The sequence below is a fragment of the Chlorocebus sabaeus genome, chromosome 11, assembly GCF_047675955.1.
Source record: "Chlorocebus sabaeus isolate Y175 chromosome 11, mChlSab1.0.hap1, whole genome shotgun sequence".
NCBI lineage: Eukaryota > Metazoa > Chordata > Mammalia > Primates > Cercopithecidae > Chlorocebus > Chlorocebus sabaeus.
In genome coordinates, this window is record NC_132914.1 from 91,038,847 (window position 1) to 91,064,760 (window position 25,914).

Genomic DNA, 25,914 nt, shown 5'->3' on the forward strand with positions numbered 1-25,914 from the left:
CTACAGACTACTACAGACGATTGAATTTCTGTGTACTACAGACGACTACTATTGTGTAGTCGTGTTTTAGTAAAAGTTCTTTTCCTGAGGCAGGACCATTTCAGATGGGAAAGATAAGTTTTCTGTACTCTAGGGACAGTCTCCTGTCTGCCTTGAACACATTAGACAGATGACCTTAATGATCAGAAGAGATGCATTGGAAATACGTTCCTTTCCCCCATCAGCAGTGCTTTTGCATTAGCACTGAGCAGGGTTTGACTTTCTTGATGATACAGAAGGTGCAAGAGCTTAGTATCACGTGGTTTGACATTTAATCAGGCTTGCTTTCCTTGTTAACCTAAAGGCCTTCCTCTTGTTTGGAATTTAATGTGTCAGTAATGGCTCCTAGAGCTGGAACAGATGGAGCTGCTGATGTTCTCACTTAAATGAAAAGAACACAATTTATATCCTCAGCTTCATTTCTTAAATTCTTGTTGAACTTTCATTTGTCAGAGCCACATAACCAAAATGTCACTGTATTTGCTTTGACGGCATTACCATCTACTTTTGCTTTTTAAGCAGTTTTGGAAATGCGATGTAGTATAGGACTATGAGTACATGTTTTTAAACATGTATTATTCTGAGTTAATGATTCACTGCTGTGGAAGGAGTGGTTTCTATGTGAAGGCAGTGGTTATTTTTTTCATTAAATATTCTCATCAGAAGTTAATGGTTTTTCTTCTCTAATTCTGGAGTTCTCTTATAAAAAATACATGTACTCATATAGCTGCCAATGAGACAAGTGTTGATGTTTTGGTTTCTTTTGTTATGGTTTTATTGTTGTTATTGATAATGAATTATTTTTGGAGCAAATATGTACTTTCAAGCAAATATGTGCAAATTTGAAGTTGGAAGGTGATATTTTCTCTTGAAAGCATTTTACCATTTTCACATTGCCATGCCCTTAGTTTTCAGGGTGTTTTCTTGAGTCATTATTTTCTTTTGTTGATTCTTTAAAATGTACCAATGGTGAGTGTGAATTCATAGTGTGAAAAATGTGGGTGATAGACTATGATTAGAACTATGATTAGACATAGTTCAAGATAGCAGTTTATATGAAAAATTGATGCTCTAAAGCATTTACTACCAAAATTTGTTTTTATATGTGTGTGTTACCTTTACTCCTCTCCTTGGGTCCACTTAATGGTTCTGTGTTTTTTCGGAGAGCCAAATATGACTTGAAGGTAGTGAGGGAGAGGGAGGAGGGCAATATGAAATGAGTGTGCTGTTTTATCAGAAGCCACTTAATCACAGAGCCTGAAGTGACAGCTGTTGGGAGAAGTGATCATACTGATGGGGGTAAAACTCCCTACCCATTTTGGGGAGCTTTTGTTTTCATAATATAACTTCTTTGTACAAACAAAGGATGTTCTAAAGGAGAGGACTGTTTGCAATTGAGTGTTTTCCATTCTGGCAGCATCTGACTGAAAATCATTTCAGAAATTCTTAGTATTGCATGCAATCATTGTTTAGTAGCTGGATCTTTTTAACTTTATGATAGAAATGTACATTTCAATTCTGTTTTAAGTCCTATCCATGTATTTAAGTAGTGTAATAAATTATTTTCTTGCCAGCAGGGTGACTTGAGTGAAAAAAATATGTATAATTTGGCCAATAGCCTAATTCTGTGACCTCTACAATCCAAATGGATGCTGTGGCTTTTACCTTGGTTACATTTCAAATGACTTTCATTGGCCTGAAATTCTATTAGTGTGATTGATTCAGGATGCTCATTCAAAGTCATCTAATCTGTCTGTGCCATTTGTCATGGATCAAATCTCTGGGCAGAGCGGTCATTGAACCTTGGACAAACCTCAGACTGTGTCCGTCTGTCAATTTTATAAATGATTGGGAGGAAGGCACTCTTGTGAGTTCTGGATCAGTAGTGATATGATTATGTTTCTGTTTTTTGTTTTTTTAAGTCTACTGCTACATAACAAACCACTCCAAAACTTGATACCTTAAAATAACCCATTTTATCTTGGTTGTGATTTTGTGGGTTAGGAATTAACAAAGGGCTCAGCTGGGCAGTTTGTCTCTGATCCGCATGGTGTCCGCTGAGGAATCTGGGGATAGGGGATCCACTTTTGAGATCTCAGACTCAGACGTATGGTGCCTCGACTGGGATGCCTGGCTCTGGGCAGGTGGCTTAGCTGGGGCCCAGCATGCCTGAGCACTGGCATGTGGTCTCTCCATGTGGCTTAGGTTTCTTTCAGCATGGGAACTGGGTTTCCTAAAATGTGAGGATGGAAGCTTCAAGGTTCAAGGTTTCTTAGGATGTAGCCTCATAAGTCCCAGAATACCAGTCCTCCTGCATATTATTGGTCAAGTAAAACACTAAGTCCAACCCAGACTTGGGGTCAGGAGGGAGTCGGGGAGGGGAGTAGCATTATCCTTCACTTTTCACTGGGAGAAGAAACAAAGGATTTGAGGCCTTCATTAATGACTAGTGATGAGATCACATCAGAATAGCATTTATTTAATAGCAATTTTTTACTCTCCTGAGGTTCAGGTGGCTTAAAGTGCAAATATTAGTAGGTAGTTCCATGTAAGGGAATCCCATTCCAAGTGACAGCCTTCATTTAAACAAAACTCTAATGTAATTCATTCTAGTCATTTGATGGATGGAGACTCTAAATGTGGCATGAATATAATCTCAAAATATCTAGAAAGATGTCAGTCTTCTGAGTCATTGTGCAAACTAGTTTGTTAAGAGGGTTCAAAGGCATCATAGATCTTGCAGCTAGAAAAGACTCTAAGAGATTACATCATCATTATCACTTTCCAGAAAGATTTATTGAGCATCTCTTAGGTGCCAGACCCTGGGAATACAGAGGAGAATATGACTGATTCTTGCCATTGAGACATAGCTGAGGACACAGAACTGATACACAAGAGATGAACAGAAATTCATGGAATATAGACTAACTGGTAAATAAAAGTACAGGTGATAAGAACACAAGAAGGAGAAGAATCAATAGAGGCTTAGTTAGGGGCTGGGAAAGGCTGTAAGGAGATACTTTCTATCACTCTGAAAACATAAAGTCCAAAGTGTTGGCCATTCCCAAAAGTCCCTCTGGGATCTGGATCCCTGCATCCTCTCTGATCCCCTTTGCTACCTCTCTTTTCGTCACTCACTGGCCTTCTCCCATGGATGTGTAGGCATTTGAGGATCTTTGCCTCTTGCTCATTCCTCTGCCTGCAATGCTCTTTTTTTTTTTTTTCAGATATTCTCCTAGTTTGCTTTCTCACTTCCATCAGATAGAGATCTCTGGTCAACTGTGTTCTCCTCCAGCCTTCTCTGACCACTCTGTCTACTTCCTGCTCATCAACACAGTTTATCTCCATGAAGCCAGAGGTATTGTCTGCCTTGTTAATTATTGTATCCTGAGCACCTAGAGCAGTGCCTGGCATCATTAGTGCCCAATAAAATATGGTTGAATATATGAATGAGTAAATGAATGCAGAATCTTGAAACAGGGTGTGTTTTTGAGCTGCTATAACAAAACAGTGTAAACTGGGTAGCTTATAAACAATAGAAACTTAGTTCCCACAGTTCTAGAAGCTGGTACGTCCAAGATCAAGGCACCAGCAGATTAGGTGTCTGGTGAGGGCCCATTTCCTGGTTCATAGACAGTACCTTGTTGTTGTGTCTTCACATGGTAGAAGGGTCAAGGTAGCCCTCTGGGGCATCTTTTATTTGGGTGCCAATCTTATTTATGAAGGCTCTGCCAAGGATAAGATTTAGCAAAGTGAAGAATAGATGATATTGCTGGATGCCTGCAAGGCAGAGTGAAAGAGAAGCAGAAAGTTACATAATGTATTCATAGATCATCAGCTTCACCTCTCTGACATCAGGGATCCTTATTTTACAACTTTGAGTCCTGCAAACCATTTTGCGAATATATAAGCATTGTAATAGGACTTGCACAGGAAATGATTTATTTTTTTCTTTATTTTTAACTTTTATTATAGGTTTGGGGGTACATGTGAAGGTTTGTTACATAGGTAAACACATGTCACAGAGGTTTGTTGTACAGATTATTTCATCACCCAGGTATTAAGCCCAGTACTCAGTAGTTATCTTTTCTACTCCTCTCCCTCCTCCCACCCTCTCCCGTCAAGTAGACCGCAATTATCTATTGTTTCCTTCTTTGTATTCATATTTTCTTATCATTTAGCTCCCACTTAAAAGTGAGAACATGCAGTATTTGGTTTTCTGTTCCTTCCTTAGTCTGCTAAGGGTAATAGCCTCCAGCTCTACCCATATTCCCACAAAAGACATGATCTTATTCTTTTTTGTGGCTGTGTAGTATTCCATGGTGCATATGTACCACATTTTCTTTATCCAGTTTGTCACTGATGGGCGTTTCAGTTGATTCCATGTCTTTGCTGTTGTGAATAGTGCTTCAGTGAACATTCATGTGTGTGTGTCTTTATGGTAGGATGATTTATATTCGTCTGGATATATACCCAGTAATGGGATTGCTGGGTTGAATGGTAGTTCTGGTTTTACATCTTTGAAGAATCACCGTACTACTTTCCACAAGTGGTTCATTTTAACCATTGAACTAGAATAGCTGGTTCATGACTGGTGGCAGTTATTAGAGAACTTGCCTTTCTTGAAAAATATTCTTTACTATACCATTTCTTTGTCTTTGCTCCTGCTCATATTTCTGTCTGGAATGTCCTGCTTTTTGTATTGACCTGTTGAAATTCCACATAAATGTTCCAAAACATAGTAACTTAAAACAGCAGTTTATTATTTCTCACAATTTGGTGTGTTGGCTGGGTTAAGCTGAGTGGTTTTCTGTTCCATGTGGTGGTGTCCACTAGCATCACTAATACAGCAGATGTTTTCAGTTTCAGAACTTGGCTGGACTAGAATGTCCAAGAAAGCTTTGCTCTCATGTTTCCTGTTGGCTGTAGACTAGAGTTCCTTAGTTTTCTTCCATAATTTCTCACTTCCTCTGGTATCTAGACCAGCCACCTTACAGCATGGTGGCTGGGTTCCAAGTGTGAGAATAAGGAAGCTTCTACTTCATTTTACTTTTACTTTTTTTTTTTTTTTTTTCTGAGATGGAGTCTTGCTCTGTTGCCCAGGCTGGAGTGCAGTGGCACAATCTCGGCTCACTGCAACCTCTGCCTACTGGGTTCAAGCAGTTCTCCTTCCTCAGCCTCCCTAGTAGCTGGGATTACAGGTGCATGCCACCACAGCAGCTAAATTCTGTATTTTTAGTAGAGATGGGGTTTCACCATGTTGGGCAGGCTGGTCTTGAACTCCTGACCTCAGGTGATCCACCCACCTTTGCCTCCCAAAATGCTGGGATTATAGGCGTGAGCCACCATGCCCTGGCAGCTTCTATGTCTCTTGAAGCCTAGATCTAGAACTGGCACATCACTTTCATCACATCCTATTGGTGAAAGTGAGTCACAAGGGCAGCCCAAATTCAAAGGGAGGGGAAGTAAATTCCCCTTCTTGATGGGATAGCTGGGATGCAGAGACAGGGATAGGAAGAATGATTAGTGGTGATGTTTGCCGACAGTTCTCCTCAGTATGCTTAGATATTTGTTAGTATTATCTTTTCAGTAAGAGATAGGTATTATTAGTGAAGTCCAAGGCCTTTGAGTATTATTTGAACCCTTTGGCTTTGAGCTATGAATTGTTTATAGAGTGAATTGCTGTGAACATTCTGGGCTTTATTGAGCCGCAGCTGAAGATGATCATTGATTGACTCCTCGCTCTGCCTTTTTTTTTTTTTTTTTTGGCTTTACTTGCCATTCATATTGTGTTGTACATGTTCCTCTGGGTATATTAGAGGTTAAAATCAAAAGCCAAAGGAATCTGAAGGGGTCCTCAACTCTTCTCTGGATCTTACTGTAACCTAGAGCAAGTGGCTCCATCAGCAGGAGAAGTAAACTCAGGAAAAGAAGCAAAAAGGAAACAAACCAGTTGCTCTGGGCTGATATAATGTTAAATGGCAGAGGGAAGCTTGAGTTACTCAACTGCTGATTGGCTTCCATCTTCTCTCTCCTTGTTTCTCTGATTCAATTCTTGCTTTCTACAGTTGATTTCCCACATAGCAAGCAGAGGGATCTTTTAAAGATGTAAATCAGATCATGTTATTCCCCAACTTAAAAACCCTAGGGGGATTTTCGTTGTACTTGTAATAAAATCCAGACTCCTCATCATAAATTAGCTGTTACTCTTGCCTCTTTACCTCTTCTCTTACTCCTCTCCCCTCCGTCTTTATCAGCCACATTTTATTTCTTTCTGTTCCTTGAGCCCTCGAGGTTCATCCTGCCAAGTTCATCCCATCTTAGGGGTTTTGTACTTGCTGTTCCCTCTCTCTGGAACACTCTGGCCCTAGATCTTTGTGTGGCTAGTTCTTCATTCAAGCGTCAGCCCAGAGGACCTCATAGAGACCTTTTGTACCCTCCTAGACTCTTTCTTTTTTTTTTTTTGGAGACAGAGTCTCACTCTGTCCCCCCAGGTTGGAGTGCAGTGGCACAATCTCGGCTCACTGCAACCTCCACCTCCCGGGTTCAAGTGATTCTTGTGCCTCAGCCTCCTGAGTAGTTGGGATTACAGGCGTGAGCCACCACTCTTGGCTAATTTTTGTGTTTTTAGTAGAATTGGGGTTTCACCATGTTGGCCAATCTGCTCTTGAACTCCTGACGTCAGGTGATCTGCCCACCTGGGCCTCCCAAAGTGCTGGGATTACAGGCATGAGCCACCACACCTGGTCTCCTAGACTCTTGATAGTGCACTAGACACTTGCCCTCTTACAGTTCCTATGTTCTGTTTTTTCTAGCACTGACTGCTCTTCTTCTCAATTTTCTCATGTATGAAGGTGGGGTCAATAATAGAGGCACATACCTCGTAGAGTTGTTAAGAGGATTAAACTAGTTACTATTTAGAAGAGTATCTGGAGCATGATATTGCTCTCAAATGTTAGCTTTATTGTTATATCATTCTTTACTACCTGAAATTGTCCTGCTTAGTTATATGCTAGTTTATTGTCTTTCATTCATTGCTAGAGTGTCAGCCTTTTGCAAGAAAGGACGGCATTTACGTATCTTTTTTACAGCTCATCCGTGTTCCTAGTGTGTTGTCATGCGCAGTAGGTCCTTGACAAGTACTCATAAAGTCAATAAATGAAAGGCAGGAATGTTTATTTTGAACAGGCCAGAAAAAACATCGGTAACATTAAATTAAAGCTTGCGAAAGCTGAATGGATTGTAAAAGATTGTTTAGTTGTTCAAAATGGGTTTAGGATTTTTGGTCCAAAAGCATTCTGTTCCAGGACACTGAAAGACCCTAGGGATAATTCATTGTTAATTTTTATTTTTATGGAATTTTGAAGAGTGGGAAATTGTTGGAATTATGAAGACAGGTAAATGACATTCTGATTTTCAAGAGTGAGAAATGTGGGCTTAAAAACTGTAGACTAGGAGCTTTATGCTACTTGTGGGCAGAATTCTAGAATGAATTGTTAAAAGGATGATTTGTGAATGCTTAGGACAGTGTTGTTTAGCGGGAAAGTGGAGCACCCTCAGAGAAAAGAGTCCTGGAGAAATGAATTGATTTCTTTTCAGGTGATTACTGAGCTTGGTGGCAGAATTGAGAATAATGACTCCCTGACTCCAGACCAGTGTTCTCTCTGTTCCAGTAGTGTTTTCGGTCTGGGACCACAGAGATGCTCACATTCAAGCAAAATATAATCTCTTTTGGTGTGTATTTTGAAGATCATTTTTTAAAAAAGCCACTTTTGAAACAGTTTCTCAGCTGGGGTACATCGACCTCTGAAAGTTCTAGGACATAGTCTCAGGAGCCCAGGAAATGTAGTTCTCTTTCCCACCACTTTAAAAGAGGTCTGTGCAGTACTGTAGGTTCAGAAACTTGGTACCATGATATTTTGCCAGTTTATCTGATTAACTGAATGCTGTCTGTAGTCACTCTGCAGAATACAGTGTTATGTTCTTCTGTCAGACCTGTACTGTTTAATATGGTTGTGCCTAGCCATATGTGGCCATTGAGCAGTGAAAATGCGACTCCTCTAAGCTGATCATAGACTACCATGTAATACAGTCACCCCTCAGTGTCCGACGGGTATTGATTGGTTCCTCGACCCCCTGTACATACCAAAAGCCGTGGATGCTCAAGTTCCTCATATAAAAATGGTATAGTATTTTCATGTATCTACATACAGCCTCCTGTAGACTTTAAATGATCTCTGGATAATTTATAATACCTAATACAATGTAAATGCTATGTAAATAGTTGTTATACGGTTTGGTTTTTTAAAGTATTTTTTTAATGGTTGTATTGTTATTGTTTATTTAAAAAATATTTTCAATTCAAAGTTGACTGAATCTACACATACAGAACCTAGGATCCGGAGGGCTGACTATAGCATACACATTAGATTTCAAAGACTTAGTATGAAAAAACAATGTAAATATCTCATGATTTATTTTGAGTATCTGTTGAAATGATATTTTTGCTATATTGGGTTACATGAAATATATTAAAATTAATTTCACCTGGCTTTTCCTTTTTAAAACGTGGCTACTAGACAATTTAAAATTATGTATGTGACTGGCATTCATTAGAACTTGATACCTCTCTCAGGAGGAAAGGTGGAAGGAACTGGTGGATATCACTATGCAGATGAGGTTATATGACAGCTGCCTTCAGCTCTTTGGATGGCTCTCATTCATAAAAGAGATTCTTTCTGTTCTGTATATCTCAAAAGGTAGAAGGAAGACATAGAAGTAGCAAGTTAATATAAGATAGACCTTTCTAAAATAGTTGTCCAAAGATGATATAGGCTCCTTCTAGAGAGAATGAATTCCTTGTCACTATACATAATTCAAGAAAAGGGTAAATAGCTGCCTAATTAGGTTGTTTAGAGGGAGGTCAGGTGGTTAAAATTAATGCCTTTCTAATCCTGAGAATTTGTGACTTGAAATTGGGCAAAGGGCTGATTTTACAGCTACATGAAATAAATGGATTCTATGGGCAGGAGAAGAAAGCAGTTTATTTCACTCCCTGTCCTTTTCCTTTAAACTTTCACGTGAATATTTTCCAGTTGAGGAGCTTTGCATTCTTGGTTACAGAAAGATGTTTGATTGTCTAATCCCAGGGAATCTGGTGAACAGTGTATCAGTTAGGAATGTGCTTGGCAACAGGTAAACAAACAAGCAAACCAAAGTGACAATGGCAAATAAGTAGAGATTTATTTTAATCCTATAACAAGAACTCTGGAGGTCAGCTGCTTCTGGCATTGATTCATTGGCTCAAAGGCATCAGAGCGAGTGTCTCTGCTATTCTCTTGGCCTTCCTTTTCCTCGTGGTAGCAAGGCAGTCACAGCTACCAACAGTGCGTCTGTAAGGCTGGAAGAAGCACGGAAGGGGCGCAGCCCCTACTGCGTCTGTCGCTTTTCTCAGGAAAAGCAGTAGTCTTTCCAGAAATCCCTAACACAATTCTTCTTCTGATTCATTAGGCAGAATTGTCTCATGGCCACTCCTTAGTGCAAGGGAGGCTGCAAAGTGAATGCTTGCTCTTCTAGACTCTACGATTGAGACAAGACAGGAGGAGAAGGAGGTTGGGAATGCATTTATGTCAGCCAAAAAGAACAGGGTCGGCCACAGATAGTTTTGGGTGTGACTGAGGGTACCACTCCCAAGTCAGACACAAGTGCCTGGGAGTTGAGACATCATGCAATGTCCTTTTCTTTTTTTATTAAAAAAGATTCTTTCACTAAATGGTTTTAGCTGCCATTGATGATTATAGACTTGGTGGAGTTTTATTAAACAATTCTTTCTTTTTAGAGAGGAGAAAATTGAGGACCTGAGAAGTTCACGCCTTTGATTTCTATTGAAATTACTCATAGGGTAAGAGTGAGAGTTCTTACTTTGCCCTTTCCACCTTCCTGACTTCATCAGCAAAGAAGAGAATCTTGGCTTTATTTTTCATTATCTGTAAATGATATGTCCATAACAGTAGTTATTTGTCACAAAAATACTTCACAAGAACATTGCTAAACAAATACACATGTTAGCAGCTGTGAACGGGCATTTATTGTAGAGGAACCTGCTTGTGATGAGAAATATGAAAGAATTGAGACAGTGGGCCTCTACCATAGAGGAGGTAAGAAACTAGTTGGGTGAAATTTAGTGTTAGAATGTTTTGTCAAAAAACTATTTTTGGGAGGCTGAGGCAGGAGGATTGCTTGAGCCTAGGAGTTTGAGACCAGCCTGGGCAACATAGCAAGATCCCATATCTACAAAAATAAATAAATAGAAATTAAAAAATATTTCTTCATCTTTAACATTAATGGAGAAATAAACAATATAGTTTAGAGCTATATTTAGTGGAAGTATATGTGAATTGGTGGTATAACAGATTTTTCCAAACTCTTTTTACTTGTGATTTCTGTGGCTATAACAGACTTCTACTAGCCTCTTGGGAGTTTCTTAAATCCTTTTTCCTCATTTTCTTTGGTCTATGATAAAGAAGTAATCGGAAGTAGAAAAAATTATTTAGACTGGGGGCAGTGGCTCACACCTGTAATCCCAGCACTTTGAGAGGCTGAGGCGGGTGGATTACTTGAGGTCAGGAGTTCGAGATCAGCTTGACCAACATGGTGAAATACAAAAATACAAAAATTAGCCAGGTGTGGTGGCAGATGCCTGTAATCCAAGATACTCGGGAGGCTGAGGCATGAGAATCGCTTGAACCCGGGAGGCGGAGGTTGCAGTGAGCTGAGATTGTGCCACCGCACACTAACCTGTGTGACAGAGCAAGACTCCATCTCAAAAAAAAAAAAAAAAAAAAAAAAAAGATACTTAGATGAGCTAATTTTTGAAGATGGTCTTATAAAGCTTATTTTTTATTAATACACTTTATTTTTTAGGGCAGTTTTAGATTCCCAGCAATATTTCGTAGAAAGTATGAAGAGTTGCCATATACTCCCTTCCCCTACAGATGCACAGCTCCTCCCACTGTCTACAGTTCCCAGGAAAGGTGTGACATTTGTTATCACTGATGAACTTATATTGACACATCATTATTACCCAAAGTCCATAGTTTACCTTAGGGTTCATTCTTCATATGGTACTTTCTATGGGTTGGGACAAATATATAATGACATGTATCCACATTTATGGTATCATACAGAGTATTTTCACTGCTCTTAAAAATTCTTTGTGCTCTTGACTATTCATCCCTCCTTCCATGCAACCCCTGGAAACCACTGATCGTTTTACTATCGCCATAGTTTTGCCTTTCTAGACTACTGTATAGTTGGAATCATGTAGTGTGCAGCCTTTGCAGATTGGCTTCTTTTCTTGGTAATATGCACTGAAGTTTGCTCCATGTTTTTTCATGACTTAATAGCTCGTTTCCTTTTAGTGCTGAATAATATCCCATTGTCTGGATATCACCATTTATCCATTCACGTACTGAAGGATATCTTGAATGCTGCAAGTTTTGGCAATTATGAATAAAGCTGCTATGAACATCTGTGTGCAGGTTCCTATGTGGACATACATTTTCAGTTCATTTAGGTAAATACCAAGGAGCATGATTGCTGGATCATATTTTAAGAATATGTTTAGTTTTGTGAGGAATTACCAAGCTGTCTTCCAAAGTGGCTATACCATTTTGTGTTCCTACCAGCAATGAGTGAGAGTTCCTGTTGCATCATACTTTACCAGCATTTGGTGCTGTCAGAGTTTTGGATTGTGACCATCTAATAGGTGTATAGTGGTATCTCATTGTGTTTTAATTTGTGTTTCCTTAATGATACATGATATTCAACATCTTTTCACATACTTACTTGCCATCTGTATGTCTTCTTTGGTGAGATATCTGTACAGGCCTTTGGCTCATTTTTAAAATCAAGTTATTCATTTTCTTGTTGAATTTTAAGAGTTCTTTATCTATTTTTGGTAACAGCCCTTTATCATATGTGCCCTTTGCAAATATTTTTACTAGTCTAACTCATCTTCTCATTCTCTTGACAGTGCCTTTCACAGAGCACATTTTTTAATTTTAATGAAGCCTAGCTTATCAATTATTTTTCATGGATTTCTGCCTTTGGTGTTATATCTAAAAAGTCATCACCATACCCATAATAACCTAGATTTTCTCCTATATTATCTTCCAGGAGTTTTGAAGTTTTGTGTTTTACATTTAGGTCTGTGATCTATTTATTATTTTTGAAGAGTCTTGCTCTGTTGCCTCGGCTGAAGTGCAGTGGCGTGATCTTGGCTTACTACAACCTCCACCTCCCGGGGTTTAAGCAATTCTCCTGCCTCAGCCTCCCAAGTGGCTGGGACTATAGGCATGCACCACCACATCGGGGTAATTTTTGTATTTTTAGTAGAGATAGGATTTCACCATGTTGGCCAGGCTTGTCTCAAATTCCTGACCTCAAGTGATCCACCCACTTCGGGCCCCCAAACTGTTGGGATTACAGGCATGAGCCACTGCGCCTGGCCTGTGATCTATTTTGAGTTAACTTTTATGAAGGGCCTAACATCTGTGCCTGGATTCTTTTTGGTTTTTTTGCATGTGGATATTCAGTTGTTCCAGCACCATTTGTTGAACGGACTGTCTTTGCCCCATTGTATTGCCTTTGCTCCGTTGTCAAAGATCACTTAACTTTGTTTATGTGAGTGTAGTTTTGGGTTCTCTGTTCTATTCCATTCATGTATTTGTCTGTTCTTCTGCCAATATCACACTGTCTTGATGACTGTAGCTGTACATTAAGCGTTAAAGTCAGGTAGTGGCAGTCCTTAAACTTTGTCCTTTAAGATTGAGTTGGCTGTTCTGGGCCTTTTGCCTCTCTATATAAACTTTAGAATCAGTTTGCCAGTATCCACAAAATAGTGTGCTGGAATTTTGATTGGGATTGCATTGAATCTATAAAGTTGAGAATAGCTGACATTTTGACAGTGTGGAGTCCATGAACATGGGATATCTGTTTATTCAATTTTTCTTTGGTTTCTTTCACCAGTTTTGTAGTTTTCCTCTTATAGATCTTGTACATATTTTGTTAGATTTATACCTAAGCATTTTTATCTTTGGGGGGTGCTAATGTAAATGGTAATGTGTTTTTAATTTTTAATTTCACTTGTTCATTGCTGGTATATGAGGAAGTGATTGACTTTTGTATATTAAACTTTTATTCTGAATCTTGTTATAATTGTTTATTAGTTCCAGGAATTTTTTGTTTATCGTTTTGGAATTTTCTGCATAGACAATCATGTCATCTGTGAAAAAGACAGTTTTGTGTCTTCCTTCTTAATCTACATACCTTTTGTTTGTTTTTCTTGTCTTAATACATCAGTTATGACTTCCAGTTTGATCTTGAAAAGCAGTGGTAGTAAGGGACATCTTTGCCTGGTTCCTGGTCTTAGTGAGAAAGCCTCAATTTTCTCTCTCTCTCTCTCTCTCTCTTTTTTTTTTTTTTTCCTTTTTTGAGACATGGTCTGGCTCTGTCACCTAGGCTGGAGTGCAGTGTTGTGAACATGGCTCACTGCAGCCTTGACCTCATGGGCTGAAGTAATCCTCCCACTTCAGTCTTCCAAGTAGCTTGAAATACAGATGTGCACCACCATGCCTTGCTAATTTTTGTATTTTTTGTAGAGATGGGGTTTTGCCATGTTGCCCAGGCTGGTCTTGAACTCCTGGGCTGTAGCAATCTTCTTGCCTCAGCCTCCCAAAGTGCTGGGGTTACAGGTGTGGGTCGCTGTGCCTGGCTGTCTTTCTCACTATTAAGTATGATGTTAACTGTAGGGTTTTAAAAAATATGTTCTTTAACAAGTTGAGGAAATTCCCTTCTATTCCTAGTTTGATGAAAGTTTTTATTATGAATAGGTGGTGAGTTTTGTTAAATGATATGATCATGTGATTTTTCTAATTAAGTCTGTCGATGTGATTGATTAGATTACATTTATTGATTTTTGTATGTTGAACCAGCCTTGCATAATTGGGATAAATCCCATTTGAAAATGGTGTATAATTCTTTTTATACATTTTTAGATTTGATTTGCTTATAGTTTTTTGAGGATTTTTACATTTATATTCAAGAGAGATATTGGTCCATAGTTTTCTTTTCTTGTAATGTCTGGTGTTGGTATTAGGGTGATGCTGACTTTATAGAATGAGTTAGGAAGTATTTCCACTACTTCTAGCTTCTGAAAGATATTGCAGAGAATTGTTACAATTTCTTCCTTAAATGTTTGATAGAATTTATCAGTGAACCCACCTGGGCTTGGTGCTTTCTATTTTAAAGGTTATTAAATATTGATTCAATTTTTTAATAGATGTAGGCCAACTCAGATTGTTTGTTTTTGTGTGTGAGTACTGGTAGATTGTGTTTTTCAATGAATTGATCCTTTTCATGTATGTTATCAAATTTGTGGACATAAAGTTGTTTATAAAATTTCTTTATCCTTTTAATGTTTATGCAATCTGTAGTGATGTTCTCTTTTTCATTTCTGATATTAGTAATTTGTATTCTGTCTCCTTTTTTCTTAGACTGTCTAGAAGCTTGCTGATTTCATCTATCTTTTCAAAGAGCAAACATTGCTTTATTGATTTTTTCTATCAATTTCTTGTTTTCTCTTTCATTGATTTCTGCTCTAATTTTTATAATTTTTTTGCTTTTGTTTACTTTGGATTTAATTTGTTTTTCTTTTTCTAGTTTCTGAAGGGGAGAAACGTAGGTTATTGATCTAAAGGCCTTTCTTCTTTACTAATTTTTGCATCCAAATGCTATGCATTTCCCTTTGCTTTAGCTGCAAACTACAAATTTTGATAAGTTGTTTCCATTTTTATTTAGTTCAAAATATTTTTTTAAATTATCTTCAGAATTCTTTCACCCGTATGTAATTTAGAAGTGTATTGTTTTATCTCCAAGTACTTTGGAATTTTCCAGCTATGTTTGTGTTATTAATTTCTTATTTAAATCCATTGTGATCTGACAGCAGGTTTTATATGGTTTCTATGCTTTTAAATTTATTAGAGTGTGTTTTATGGCCTACAGTGTGGTCTATGATTGTGAATAGTCCATATGAGCATGAGAAGAATGTATAATCTGCTGTTGTTTGATGGACTAGTCTAGCTGTTGTGTGATGGACTAGTCTATAGATGTCATTTACATACAATTGATTGATGTTGAGTTTATGTCCTTCCTGATTTTTTGCCTGCTAGATATGCCTATTTCTGAGGGATGCTAAGCCTCCAAATGTAATAGTGGATTCACCTCTTTTTTGTTGCAGTTCTGTCAGTTTTACCTCTTGTATTTTAATGCTCTGTTGTTAGACATATACACATTAAGGATTGTTATGTATTCTTGGAATATTGACCCCTTTATCATTTTGTAATGACTCTATCTCTGACAACTGTTCTTGCTCTGTAGTCTGCTATGTCTGAAATTACTGTAGCTACTCCCACTTTCTTTTGATTATTGTTAGTGTGGTATAGCTTTCTTCAACCATTTAAATCTATGTATGTATTTATATTTAAAGTGGACTTTTTGTAGACCACATATGGTTGGGTTTTGTTTTTTGATCTACCTTGACAATTCCTGTTTTTTATTTAGTGCGTTTAGACCATTGGCATTTGAGGTGATTGTTAATTGAGTATATAGTTGGATGAATACCTACCATATTTGTTATTGTGTTCTATTTGTTGCCCTTGTTTTTTGTTTCTATTTTTATCTTCCACACTGTTTTGCCTTTTGTGGTTTAATATTTAGCCTTAAATAATTTTACATTATTCCATTTTCTCTTTTGTAACATATCAAGTACATTTCTTTTAAAAAATTATTTGTAGAAATGAAGTCTTAACTGTGTTGCCCAGGCTAGTCTCAAACTCATGGGCTCAAACAATCTTCCCCTCTTGGCCTCCCAAAGTGCTGGGATTAACAGGTGTGAGCCACCATGCTCTTTTTTTTGTTTGTTTTTTTAAACTTTTTAAAAGTGGTTTCCCTAGAAGTTTGCCGTATGCATTTACAACTCATCCAAGACCGATTTCAAATAACTCTGTACCGCTTCATGGGTAGTGTGAGTACCTTATAATAATGAAATATTCCTAATTTCTCCCTCCTGTCTCTTGTGCTGTCATTCATTTTACTTATACATAGGCATATATAAATGTGTATGCACATACACAAACACATATGTATACATACACACACACAGTCAGCCCTCCATATATGTGGGCTCTGCCTCCATGGAATCAACCAACTGTGGATCAGAATATTTGAAAAAGAATGGATAGCTGCATCTGTACTGCACACGTACAGATGTTTTTCTCTTGTCATTGTTTTCTAAACAATAGAGTATAACAGCTATTTGCATAGTATTAGGTATTATAAGTAATCTAGAGATGATTTAAAGTGTATAAGATGATGTATGTAGATTAAAAGCAAATGATGCACCATTTTATATAAGGGACTTGGGCATTCATGGATTTTGGTATCCACTGGGGGTGGGGTCCTGAAGTCAATCCCCCATGGATAATAAGGAACTAGACACATAAGCATACATAACCAAATGCATTGTTGCCATTATTATTTTGAACAAACTTTGTTAGATAAGAAAAATAAAAATAAACATTTTTATTTTACCTCTACTTACTCCTCCTTGATGCTCTTTTTTTCTTTATGTAGATTTTATTTCTGACCTAATATTATTTTCCTTCTCTCAAAAGAACTTTTAACATTTCTTGCAGGGCAGGTCTACTGCCAACAAACTCTGTCAATTTTTGTTAGTCTGAGAAGGTCGTTATTTTGCCATCAATTTTGAAGGATAGTTTCACAACGTACAAGAATTCTAAGTTGGTGAGTGTTTTCTTTTCTTCTCCACACTAAATAGTTCACTCCACTTTCTTCTTGATTATGTGATTTCTGAGAAGGTGGATATAATTTTTATCTTTGCTTCTCTATGGCCAGTTTACTTTTTTTCTCTGGTTTCTTTCAGGAATTTTTCTTTATCTTTTACTTTTTGTAGTTTGAAAATGATAGCATAGGTGTAGTTTTTGTTGGCATTTATCCTGCTTAGTATTTTCTAAGCTTCCTGGGTCTGTGGTTTCGTGTCTGGCATTAATTTGGGGGCAATTCTCAGCCTGTATTGTTTTGTATATTTTTTCTGTTTCTTTCTCTCTTTTTCTCCATCTAGTATTTCCACTATACATATATTAAACCTTGTATACTTGTCTCACAGTTCTTGGATATTCTGTTTTTCAGTCTTTTTCTCTTTGCTTATCAGTTTTGGAGGTTTCTATTGATACATCCTTAAGCTCAGATACTCTCTCCTTAGCTATGTCCAGTCTAGTAATAAGCCCACCAAAGGCATTCTTCATTTCTGTTACAATGTTTTTGATCCTTAATATATTTTTTTTCCTTAGGATTTCTGTCTCTTTGGTTACATTGCCTATCTATCTCTTTGGTTGCATTGCCTATGTGTCCTTGCATGTTTACTGTCTATTAGAGCCCTTAACAAATTAACCATAGTTGTTTTAAATTCCCTATCTGATAATTCCATCATCTTTGTCACATCTTTTTCTGATGCTTGGTCTGTCTCTTCAAACTGTGTTGTTTTGCCTTTTAGTATGCCTTGTAATTTTTTCTTGATAGTTGGGTATGAATATGGCGTAAAGGGATCACTCTTGATAGCTGGGCGTGAATATGGGGTAAAGGGATCACTCTTAAGTAGGCCTTTAGTAATGTAGTGATAGAAGTGTGGGAGGAGAGGAAGTGAAACCATCTTTGCAAAAATTATGACAGTGAGAAAAATCTGACATAGGAAAATCATGGTAGTGAAAGAAATCTAACCTAACTGACTCCATGTTGCTTCTCACCTCCAAGCCGTTCCTATTCATTCCTGGGCATAGGCCGAGCAAAATATGGGAGGAATTTACTTTATAGTTTAATTCTGAAGCAAAGATGGTAACAGCTCCTTCCTGAGCCAAACCCCCTCTTTGCTTAGGGATTAGACCACCTTTGTAAAACTAAAAAAATTAGCCACAAGATTAGAAATTCTGCTTTAGGAGTCATGTAGCCAGAGGCCACAAGATTCCTAAACTTCCCAGTTGCTCCTATAGATAACATCACTATTGTAAAACCTAAGATTGGGCTGGGCGCGATGGCTCATTCCTGTAATCCCAGTATTTTGGGAGGCCGAGGTGGGCGGATCACGAGGTCAGAAGATCGAGACCATCCTGGCCAACATGGTGAAACCCCGTCTCTATTAAAAATACAAAAAAATAATTAGCTGGGCATGGTGGCAGGTACCTGTAGTCCCAGCTACTCAGGAGGCTGAGGCAGGAGAATGGCGTGAACCCGGGAGACGGAGTTTGCAGTGAACTGAGATCGCGTTGTGCCACTGCACTCCAGCCCGGGTGACAGGGTGAGACAGCGAGACTCCGTCTCAAAAAAAAGAAAAAAAAAAGCAAAAACCCTAGGAGTGGTGTTTGAGGTATTTTTCAGACCCTGCATTCTGATGAACCAACCAGCTGGTGCCACCCAGACTGGTGAACTGGCTCATCTGGTCTTTTGGCCCCCACCCAGGAACTGACTCAGAACAAGAAGACAAACTTCGACTCCCTATGATTTCAACCCAACCAATCAGCATTCCCTATTCCCTACTCTGCTGCCTGCCAAATTATCCTTGAAGAACCATAGCCTCTGGATTTTTGGAAAAGCTGATTTGAGTAATAATAAGCTCCTGTCCTCTTGTTTAGCTGCCTCTGGGTTTATTAAACTCTTTCTCTATTGCAAAAACTTGCTGTTCTCAGTGCATCGGCTTTGCTGGGCGGTGGGAAAGATGAAACTGTCTGGTGAATACGGAAGTGTCCTCTTGTCCTGTGAGTAGGTCTCAGTCTTTGAGTAAGCCTGTGCCTCTGGACTGTGAACTTCACAGTGTTTCTCGGGTTTTATTTCCTTTTAAGTGGGACAGGGTCGCTAGACTCGGTTGGAATTATATATTTCTGTTCATCACATGGAAGGCTTGAGTGGGCTAGAGCTGAGAATTTCTCTTCCCTCCAGGCCAGTTAGGCTCTGGTAAAATCCACTGTCAGATGAGGCTCTGGTTAGACAGCTTCTCCTGAGGACAGGCCGTGTTAGGAAGACCCCAGTGCTCTGGCATATTTCAGAATGGTTCCTTTTCCTCCTGCTGCTGCTGGAAAGGGATTTTTCTTGGGGAAGTTTCTGCTCCAGGCCAGGTGCAGTGGCTCACATTTGTAATCCCAGCACTTACCTTGGGAGGCCAAGGTGGGCAGATTGTTTGAGCTCAGGAGTTCGAGGCCAGCCTGGACAACATAGAGAAACCCGGTCTCTCCTAAAAATACAAAAACTAGCTGGGTGTTTGGTGCATGCCTGTAGTCCCAGCTACTTGGGAGGCTGAGGCAAGAGGATCCCTTCAACCTAGGAGGTCAAGGCTGCAGAGAGCCCTGATCGTGCCACTGCATTCCAGCCTGGGCGACAGAGCCAGACCCTGTCTCAAAAAAACCAAAAACAGAAACAAAAGTTTCTGCTCCAGTATGTTGGGATTCTCTGTATCTCCCTGTCTGTTGCTTCAATTTCAGAGGCATCAGTTTACTGTGATCTCACTTTTCTTACAAAACTAAGAAGACTTGTTGATTTTTCAGTTTGTTCAGCCTTTTTACTTGTTAGGATGGAGTGGTGACTTTTCAGCTCCTTAAATACAGAACTGGAAACCAGAAGCCTCTTGACCTTTCATTTTTTGCCTTTGGAAAAAGTTAATACTTCTCTTTCAGGGTGTGGTTTGTTATGCAAAAACACAAGGTAGATAATATGTATTGCCAGTAAACGATAAGGCACATTGGATATAATTGTTACTGTCTTGCATTTTTTAGCATAGTTTTAGATATTTTACTGAGCAGAAGAATGTGACATGTATCTGTAAAGAACAGGCATTATTATTATTATTATTTTTTTAAGGCAGAGTCTTGCTCTGTCACCCAGGATGGAGTGCAGTGGTGCAATCTCTGCTCACTACAGGCTCTGCCTCCTGGGTTCACGCCATTCTCCTGCCTCAGCCTCCCAAGTAGCTGGGACTACAGGTGCCTGCCACCCCACCTGGCTAATTTTTTGTATTTTTAGTAGAGACGGGGTTTCATCGTGTTAGCCAGAATGGTCTCCATCTCCTGACCTCGTGATCCGCCCACCTCAGCCTCCCAAAGTGCTGGGATTACAGGCGTAAGCCACCACACCTGGCCCAGACTTACAATTTTTTATGTTCGTCTCCCTGTTAATTATCTTTCACTCACAATATTCCCTTTGCTTTTCCTTTTTAACCAGTGGTCCAATATGGGTATCAGTGGAACAATCTATGTCTTAAGAATAAAGCAATTTTAAACCACCATGACTACTAGCAGTGTTTAGCTGAGTTCTGTTTCCCAGTTGTCACCAACTACTGCATATACTCCCTAGATACGCAGTTGCATGTTCTCACACCGTTCTGTGTTGAAGAAAAGAATGTTTTAAAACATAGAAATTGAACCAAATGCTATTACTATCTTTATTGACTTGAAAGGCCCTCATTCCACCCAATCCTGCCCTACTCCTGTCACCCCAATTCCTTTGTGAACTACTTTGGGAAATGCTATTGGTGGTGGTGGTGTGATGATATTGGTAAGAGCATGAAAATAAAAAGCTGAGAATATATAAGAGATTCAGATTTTGCTGAAGCGGAGAATTTGACTTGTGGAGTATTGTAATGCAAAATTTGGTGCACTGTTAATGGAAAGGATTTGCTATATTAAACAGTAAGGGTTCATTGTAGGTTGAGAAGCTGAGGAGATTTATTTTGCCATTTAGTGTGTAGAGAATTTGAATAGGAAAGTAGGTGGGTATAGAGCGCCTGTCTGTACCATTCATTGTTGGGGTTTATATATACCTTTCTCTCTTAGTCCTCAAAACCCCCTGTCTGTAATGTAGGTATTTTCCCCATTTTGCAGATAAGGAAGCTCAGACAGACGAACTTTTCCAAAGTCTCAAAGCTAGTACATTGTGGGGCTGTATTCAAACCCAGGGCTGACTTCAAGACCCGTGATTTTTCTACTGAATTAACCCAAATGCTTGCAAAGTCTGTGACTCTTAATTGTTTCTGTGGCTAATTCATGTTCATGAACTGGTGAAGAGTAAATAGTTCGGTTTTTTCAGATGGAGTTTCACTTTTGTCACCCAGGCTGGAGTGCAGTAGTGTGATCTCGACTTACTGCAACTTCTGTCTCCCGGGTTCAAGTGATTCTCCTGTCTCAGCCTGCCGAGTAGCTGGGATTACAGGCACCCACCACCATGCCCAGCTAATTTTTGTATTTTGATTAGAGATGGGGTTTCACCATATGGGCCAGGCTGGCCTCGAACTCCTGACCTCAGGTGATCTGCCTACCCTGGCCTCCCAAATTGCTGGGATTACAGGCATAAGCCACAGCACCTGGCCAATCGTTTAGTTTTTAAATGACTCCCTGAACTTTGTTAGGCCTGTTTATTTGAGAGCATGTATTTATTTGGGGCTATAAATGTATTTTCATATTTACCTATTTTATTTATCTCAGGTCTTGCTTTTTACATTAGAGAAGGAAGCTTTACTAGTACTCTAGTTAGAGGGGTGCATCTCTTTATCATGAAAGAATCTTATTCGGATACATACATACATACATTGTATTTATTTATAAATACAATAATAACACTGAAGTATCAATAACCACAATTTATTACTTTTTTCCTTGTTTTTTTTTTTTTCCCACTGGGGAGCTTACCAGGTAGAATTCTGGTTTTGGTAGCAGGAAAGAACAGGTGGCAACTTTGTGAATTGTGGCATTTGAGATTAGACTGATATACAAGATGGTGTACTACAGCAATCTAGTTAACGGAAGGGAATAGCACTGTTGTCAAAGACATAGGAAAGTCTCTTGTAACTGAAAGAGCCCTCTTTGGCATTTGGCTGTCTCAGTTTCATGATAACATGACGAAGCAGGAACCTTGAAATTGCTCCTGTTTATATTCCATTCCTGGATAATTACCATCTATACTCGGGTTTCGAAAGGTCCTTTTATTTTGTGATTGCATCTTTCAGCAACAACTCTTATTATCTTGTTATGCAATTTGCCTTATTTATGATGCTCAGGTGGGAAAACGTTCAGCCTCCACAGTTGAAAAGATCGCCCTGATTGAGCATTTTGTGGTGCTTTTGCTTGTTTTGCTGTTGAGCAAACTGAGTTCAAGACAGGTGAATTTTTTCCAGATGTGCATTTGAATAATTGGACAGATCCCTGTGGTCTTTTCAGTAATAACACAAGTGACTGCTTATTCTCGCCTTCTTCCTCCATGCCTGGCTTCCTGTGATCAGTCTGCAAAGGGCTCTGTAGTTGCAGGATGACTCTACAGTTAATATTGAGCTCATGAGGAGTAAATAGTTCATCCAAGCTGGGAATCTCTGAGAGCTTCATTAGGTCTGCTTATTTGGGACAGAACCTGTCACTATCCAGGAGTCACACAGCAGATCAGCTTTCATTTGCTTTGTTACCATTTTAGGCATGAAATAGAACCATTTTCTCCCAGAACATGATGTTCCTGTGTAGTAATAAGTGATAGCACTTTATGGGCGTTAAGGAGTCTAGAGCCAGGCCAGTTAGCAACTGAAGCTGTAATGACTCAACTGGACACTGACCTCCTTTTCCTGAAGTTATATGAGCAGAGACAGGTAAGGGAAATGTGGCTCGGTGACCCACAGTGCTCAGCGCCCAGTTCAGTGACAGGTAACCAGGAGAGCTGAGCCATGGAGAGGCCAGCAAGCCAGAGGGATTTGCTGCCATGCTCTGACACGGAAGGCAGGGTGCACTCAGCTCTGTATTGATGACATTCTTAAGTCTGCAGGACTTAATGCAGTTTCTGGATGTGCCTCCTCATCACCACACCTGTTCAAGGGGGAAAGTAGGACCCATCCCAAGAGTCAGCTCTATAGAAGTTTTTCCTGACAATACTCTCTACTTCTGGAGGTAGACTGTGTTTTTCTCCTGTCCTCTCCTCTAACACAGAACTTGCGTGTTAGTATATGCTACTTGTTTATCTGCCCTCTGGACTGTGAACCCTTGAGGACAAGGATATTGTCTTATCACTCTTTGAATTCTCAGTGCCGGGTACATATTACGTGTTCAACACATGTTTGTTAAATAAATGAAGCAGTGATGTTTGGCTCCTTTCTTCCACAAGGCACTCCACCCTTCCAAGGAAAAAATTATAGCAGCTATCTATAACTGATAATCAGAACTAATGACATATGGTAGCACAGCCATGAGTAGAGTTGAAATGATCAGAGTGATTATAAAATACTTAGGAATAAACTTAACAGAAATTGGACAAGACCTTTATGAAGAACACTTCCAAACTTAACTAAGGCACATAAAAGAACACTTGAATAAATAGAGAAACATGTTCATTGGTGAGAAGGGTCAATGTAGTAAATATGTCAATATCACTTTTTGTCCACATTAACCTAAAATTTAATAGAATTCCAGCATAAGCTTTAACGTTATTTTTATTCTATGGAATTTGATAAAATATAGTAAAGTTCAGAAAAACATTGCCTGAGACTAGTGAAGAGTGAAAAAGAGGGGAAAATTTTATCTCATCAAGTATTAAAACATAAAATATAGTAAATATAAACAAAATGGTAGACAGACTAAGAAATTGGAAGCCAGTATAATCTGGATACCAAAACTTGACCAAGCTGCTATAAGAAAAAATTGTAGCCTGAAGCATGGATGCAAAAATCATTAATATATTAACAAATGGAATCCAGCAAAACAGAAAAAGGATAATATATCATTACCAAATGGGGTTCATCCTGGAAGTGCAAGATTGGTTTAGCATTTGAAAATCAATGTAATTTATTGCATTAATGGAAAAAAAGAAAATAAGAGCATAGCTACAACAGGAATTCTAGAAGTAGGCTTAAGCGTACATGGAAACCTAGTACAGGTTCACAATCCTTTATCTGAAATGTTTGGGGCCAGTTATATTTCAAAATTTAGAGTTTTTAGCAGTGTCTCATAATCAAATTCATGTAAATTTCCACAGCAGAACAGATTAATACGGACACTAAATGGGATGATAAAAACCAGAAGTAGCCTCACATTAGCTCAGGTCAATTTTTACCACCAAATGAATTTAAGCACCAAACTGCAAAAAACAAAAGACTCTGTTTTCAGAGCTTTATGAGTTCAGAATTTCAGGTTAGGAATTATCAACTCTTTAATGTCAGGGTGGCACATCAAGTCAGTGATGAGAAGATTTATAAAAGGTGTTGGGATTACATACTAGTCATTTAGAGGGAAAAAAAAGGATAAAGTTAAATTCCTACTTAATAACAATATTGTTTATGTTTAAAGATTTTATGTTAAAAAACTAAAGAACCTATAAAAGCACAAAATATATACTTAATCTTTATTTATAATCTCTTGGTAGTGGAGATCTTTGTAAGCATGATACCAATAGCAGAAACTAAACACATTTTAAAAAGAGATCTTACAGCTAGCTGCAGTGGTTCATGCCTGTAATCACAGCACTTTGGGAGGCCGAGGCTGGTGGCAATCACCTGAGGTCGGAAGTTTGAGACCAGCCTGACCAACATGGAGAAACCCCGTATCTACTAAAAATACAAAATTACCTGGGCATGGGGGCGCATGTCTGTGATCCCAGCTACTCCGGAGGCTGAGGCAAGAGAATCGCTTGAACCTGGGAGGCAGAGATTGCAGTGAGCCGAGATCACGCCATTGCACTTCAGCCTGGGCAGCAAGAGAGAGACTCCATTTCAAAAACAAAACAAAACAAAAAAACAAAACAAAACAAAAAATCATCTTAGATTTAACTAAGCAAAAATTACAAAGAACACCATAAATAAGATTAAAAACTAATGTCAATGTGGAGAAAATGTTGGCTACATATATAGTGGCCAAAGAGTTATTGCCCATAGTTTATAGAGAGTTCTTACAGATTAATAAATAAGAGATGCATTCTCTATGACAAAATCAGACCAAAGATATGAAAAGATAATTTGCAAGAGAAGAAATACAAATGGCCGCCAAATTACTACTACTATATCACTATCACTACTACTAGCAGCTACCATTTACTGTTTATCGTCTGCCAAGCACTGGGCTAATATCATATCTTGCTTAAGAAAATACTACGAGACAGGTGCAGTTATTTACGTTGTTCTGTGAGGACAGTCCAATTTAGGGAGCTAAAGCAGCTTATCCTAGATCATAACATTTAGCAGAACTGTTGCAGCCCAGGGCTGTCTGCCTCTGAAACTCTTGCTCTTCAGTATAACAGTGATCATCTGCTCCTATATATCATATTTGTATAAAAAGAAAATTCATTGAAAGCAACCAGAAGTTACCATTTGTTTTGCCTATCAGATTGGCAACAGTTGAAAAGGAATATTCATAGCCAGGCAAGATCAGAGTGTGAAGCCTGCACTCTTGTGTATTGCTCGTGGTAGTGTCAACTGCCATGAGTTTTCTGGAAGGCACTTTGGCAATATGTATTGAAAGCTACATCCTTTGATACAGTCTTTCTACTTCTAAGAATTTGTCTGAGGCCGGGCGCGGTGGCTCACGCCTGTAATCCCAGCACTTTGGGAGGCCGAGGCGGGCGGATCACAAGGTCAGGAGATCGAGACCATGGTGAAACCCCGTCTCTACAAAAAATAGAAAAAATTAGCCGGGCGCGGTGGCAGGCGCCTGTAGTCCTAGCTTCTTGGGAGGCTGAGGCAGGAGAATGGCGTGAACCCGGGAGGCGGAGCTTGCAGTGAGCCGAGATTGC

At 38.9% G+C, this 25,914-nt stretch overlaps 1 protein-coding gene across 8 annotated transcripts in view; it reads left to right on the forward strand.

The window, feature by feature from the left end:
• CRADD (CASP2 and RIPK1 domain containing adaptor with death domain) overlaps positions 1-25,914 on the forward strand; it is a 179,045-nt gene that overhangs the window by 31,292 nt on the left and 121,839 nt on the right. Inside the window, exon 3 of one of the 8 annotated variants that reach the window (XR_012094559.1) lies at positions 3,267-3,397. The exons of the other annotated variants lie outside the window; for them this stretch is intronic. The gene's annotated coding sequence lies outside the window, so the exon portion shown is untranslated. The remainder of the gene's footprint in view (positions 1-3,266; positions 3,398-25,914) is intronic. 8 annotated transcript variants of the gene reach the window in all.